Source organism: Vicia villosa, unplaced genomic scaffold (genome assembly GCF_029867415.1).
Source record: "Vicia villosa cultivar HV-30 ecotype Madison, WI unplaced genomic scaffold, Vvil1.0 ctg.000746F_1_1, whole genome shotgun sequence".
NCBI lineage: Eukaryota > Viridiplantae > Streptophyta > Magnoliopsida > Fabales > Fabaceae > Vicia > Vicia villosa.
Window position 1 is genome coordinate 520587 of NW_026705335.1, and position 5295 is coordinate 525881.

Sequence of the window (5295 nt, forward strand, 5' to 3'; positions counted from 1 at the left end):
TGATGACAAAAACATATATAAATGATATGAATTTGCGATCAGAAAGAGTAGACGGCAAAAGACAAATTACACAGCTATAGCATAAGCATATGAATATGTCTCCCCCTGAGATTAACAATCTCCCCCTGAGATAAATAATCTCCCCCTGAAATAAATACTCGAAGAACTTTGATAAAAGACTTCCCTGATTATTTCGGTAGAGACGATCATATAAGCTTCTGCCTTCAGAGAATTCATAGCTTCTGACTTCTGCTTCCATTGGACAGCTTCAGAACTTGAATTTCTTTGATCTTCAGAACATTCACAGCTTCTGACTTCTGCTTCCATTCAGGACAGCTTCAGAACTTGAATTTTCTGGATCTTTTAGAACATTCACATCTTCTGATTTCTGCTTCCCTCGGATAGCTTCAGAACTTTGAATGTCTACCAACATCACTTCATGCTAGATTTGTATCAGAACATTGTTGAATGTACCAGAGCATCATCAGAGCATCTCTACATCCTGAAATGTTACAGAACAAAAACTAAACGACAAAAGTCAGCATGAACGAGTTAGAACATAAAATGTATGTTTGAACACATTATATGTATCAGAGCCATATAGGCTGAAATAATGTATCAGAGCAAATAATGTATCAGAGCCATAACATTATATGTATCATAGCAAATAGAATTTTGTCAGAACAGGATAGACAATGATATTCAAATTCTATTATCAGTGCTTCTGATTCATTCTTCTTTCTTGCTTCTGATCTCTGAAGCTTGACAGCACTCAGCTTGCTTCAGTTTCCATAGTTTTGCTTCTTGTGTTTGCTTCTGAAGATTCACTTCACTTCTGTGTACCTGCAAAACACTCAAACCATGTAGAACTTGCAGTTCTTGTTAGTGAATGCAACTGATTAAATCAAATCATTTATCACAGTATTTCTCCCCCTTTTTTGTCATATCATCAAAAAAATAGAAAAGATTCAGATGAATAGAACAGAACACATGGAGGAAGAAGATGATTTCATTAAGGTTCAACCACTGGGTACAGAAGTACAAAATGATAAGTTCAGATGCACAGAAACAAAACAGATGCAAAGAAAAGAAAGAAACAACACAGACTCAATCTAAGATGGCCCTAGTCTTGATAAGATCTTGGCCAGCATCGCTTTAACATCGTTGTTGTGTCCTTCTTGCCTTTCAATGAAAGCATCATACTTGTCATTGAGTGAGCTTTGCTCATCCTGTCTTCTCTGAATCGCTTCTAGAGTCCTTGCAAGACGAGAAGGTTCATCAGAAGAAGCTTCACCGCTTTCAACTACAGGAATGGCAAGTTGATCTGCAGCTTCCATAGAAGTATCATTTGCTGGGATTTCCTCAACAGGGTCTGATTCAGCAACATGATCTTCAGCATCTGCTTCTTGCATAGAAGCATTTCCATACTCTGCAGCAGGAATTTCAGAGTCTCCATTCTCTAGTGCCTGAAGAATGGCAGCTAAATTCCTGGGAGCAGAGGGACCTTCAACTTCTGGTGGGTCAACAACTTCTGGAATGACCAAGTTTGGATCTTTCTCAGACGGGTTTTCCCTCAGATAGTCAAAGAGAGTCTTGAAATCTCCGAGCAGAACAGGATATTGAGGTATCCAAACCACAATCTCCCTGCAAGGATTTGCTTCATTTCAGCAGCCAGTCTTAATACTTCCAATTCATCCACAAAGGGCTTCTCCTCAGCAGCAACACAATTTCTGAGAGGATGGTAGTATATACATTATCTCCCTCCAGAAGGTAACCAGGGTAACCAGGGGCAGCAGCCACTAGTCTTTTCTGTGCTGCTATTGCTTCTACTTGAAAATCCTTGCGAAATCTTCTCCAGAGATTTCTTGTAGAAACATCATCCAGACCATTTAGGAATGCATCCTTCAGAAGGTCTAGACTGCTAATCACCTCAAGTCTGAAAAGTTCCAGGTAGGTATAGGGTTCAGGTTCAGGTTCAGGCGGATTGAAGGTGAATTTGTAGTCAGGATAGAGAAGACAGTAAGGTTCGGAATTTTCGATAGGAAAGGGATGAGATATAGAAGTTGGAGGAACGGTGGATGAGGAAGAGGGGATATCTGAGAGAATGATTGATGAGGATGGAATATCAGAAATGATGGATTGAGACGAGGATGGAGTGTTTGTAAAGGGAATTGGTGAGAGAGATTTATCAGAAGGAGTTGGGGGAAGAATACTTAAAGGTGTGGGGTTTAGTATGGGAGAGGAGAAAGATGATGGAGAAGGATTTGGTAGGGTGAAGTTTACTTTTGGTTCAGATGGAGGTGATTGGAAAGATGGTTTAGGGACAGAAGGAGGTGGAGTAAAGACCTTTCTGGAGATTTGTACAGAAGAAGAAGAAGAAGATCTGGTTCTGCGAAAGGAATCTCTGATCCTTTTATCTCTTCGTTCATTGGAGTCCACCTTGTCAGGATCATAGGTGACCCTCAACTTCTTGGCTCTCTCAGCCTCATCTTCTTGTGCCTTTCTTTTTAGCCTTGCCTGACGTTCCTTTTTATCCTTCTTCAGAATATCATCTTTGGATGGAAGTACTCTGCCACGGATCCAAGCAGGATCAACGTCTGATTGCTTCCTCACACAATCTTCCAAGTAAAACTTGACAACTTGATCAAGTTCTTTATGAAACAAAGATATGAATCCTTCAACAGCAATTCTTCTTGACAGAATGTCAGGAAAGCTTGTGCACATAACAGGTACATTCTTAATGACTTCCAGTCCGAACAGATCAACACCATTGAAGATGGGACCTTGAGTTACTCCAAGAAAATGCGAGGCATTACGATTTCTGATGGAGTCCACCACTTTGCTTTCAATCAGAATGTCTGAAATCATCCTTCCGAAAGGAATGGTTGTTCTTGGAATATGAGGGTACTTCGCCCTTTCATCTTCTCTTGACTCAAAGATAGAGGTTTTCAGATTCTCAAATAGAATATGAGAGATGTTGATCTCTATCTTTTTGCCAATGCAGAAAAGAGTATACTTGTGAGTCGGACTGATGTAGGAGGAGCAGCGCATCTTTTTTCTATGGTGAAGAGAACCCAGAATAATCTCAGCCCATACTTTATAAAAAGGCTTTAAGTTGCCCGTAAAATGAGAATCAGTTCCAACAACCGTAGAGATTTTTTTTTCAACTAAAGTCCAGTCAACTGTATGGGGTTGAAACTCAGACCAACCTTCTTCATCATCAAGATTGTACAGCTTTCTGATGAGTTTCTCAGTGATAGTCACTTCATGCCCTAGCACGAATGAAATGATGGCAGTTGGGGTAACTGTTGCATGTACCCAAAACTCCTTTACAAGTTCAGGATAAATTGGACCAACCAATCTATCAAGATATTTAGACCATCCTTGCTCAAAGATTCTTGCATCACACTGAAAGCCATTTGCTTTAAGGTTGTTGACATCCACAGCCGATTCACATAGAACTTCCAGTTCTTTCGTGGGTATTAAGCATGTTTTCAATGGAGCATCATTTTTGCTTAAACGGTTCTGTGTGGAAGTGATTCTATCTTTAGAGATTGATGAACGAGAAGATGGATTCATTATGATAATGCTTTGAGATCAAATCAAGAACTAGGGTTTGAAGAGAGATGCAACGAAGTGAATGCACAAAAGAGAGAGAAAGAGAGAAAAAAAAATGAAGATGAAGCGGGTTATTTAAAAGATTTAAAAAGAAATCATTATGCATTTAATGAGAAATGACATTAGGAGAGAGAACACAGTAAATGAAATGATTTAATACAGTTACCTAGGTCGGCGTCTTTTCAACTGCACGCTTAGTACAAACCGTACAGACACGTGTACATCATCAGATAATAGATGACAGCTGTAAATTTCAGAAAAGACTTTACGCCTTCAGATTCTGATCACTGCTTCTGATCTGATCTACTTTCTCTTCTGGAAACACTTCTTCTGAAGTGTGCTGATATAAATTTGAATGATCTTCTGATTCATTACTTCTGATATACACAGCTTCTGGAGGTTCACTTCTTTGATCTGCAGCTTCTGATAAGACAAAGCTGAATCTGCAGAGATTCTTAAGCTCTTTGTTTCATCAGAAACAAGTTTATCATCAAAACAGATGTTTCTTGATTTGTCCACAATCAATGTTTCAATGTTGTATATCCTGTAGCATTTAGAGCATTCAGAATAATCAAGACAGAAACATCAAAGCCTTAGAGGCAAACATCAGAGATGGTTCCAAGACTAATAAGCTTCTATTCTGATCTCCTACAAGCATAGTTTCTTCAACAGATTTAAGAACCAGAACTTGGAAGATAATCTTTCTTCCCTTCAAGTGTTGAGACCAACTTGAGTCCAGGTGTCATGTCATGTTGAATGTTGTCTTCTTTGTTATCAAGAGAATCTGCAAAAGAAATAATCTTTTTCTTTGGTACCCACATCTTCTTGGGTCCTTTCTTGTTAGATTTTCTCAAGTTCTGATTGAACTTGGGTTTAACATTATAAGCAATAGGAGGAACAGCATGATAATTTTTAATGTGAGTTTCATGATATTTCCTAGGTTGTGTCACATGCTTCTTGGTGTGTGTTATGTGAAAACTTTGTGCATGTGAAGTGTGCCTAATATCATGAGAGTGGCCATACTTGAACTGATCATACAATGGCTTGTATGTAATTTTCATTTCATCAACAGGTTCAAGTTTGTATGGGGTTTCACCCTCAAAACCAATGCCAACTCTTTTGTTTCCAGACACAGCATATATCATAGAAGCTAGCTGACTTCTGCCAATACTTCTAGATAAGAACTTCCTGAAACTTAAATCATATTCTTTCAGAATATGGTTTAGACTAGGAGTGGATTTTTCTGAATCAGAAGGAGATCCAACATTATTGGATAATTTTAAAAGTTTTTCTTTTAATTCAGAATTCTCCAACTCAAGCTTCTTTGTTTCAAATTCAAATTGCTTTTTCAGCTTTTTGTATTTGAGACTAATCTGAGACTTGAGTTCCAGAAGTTCAGTTAGACCGGAAACTAACTCATCTCTAGTAAGTTCAGAAAATACCTCTTCAGAATCTGATTCTGATGTAGATTCTGATCCGTCATCTTCTGTCGCCATCAGCGCACAGTTGGCCTGCTCATCTTCTGAATCATCTTCTGACTCATCCCAGGTTGCCATAAGACCTTTCTTCTTATGAAACTTTTTCTTGGGACTTTCCTTCTGAAGATTTGGACATTCATTCTTGTAGTGTCCAGGCTCATTGCATTCATAGCACATGACCTTCTTCTTGTCAAATCTT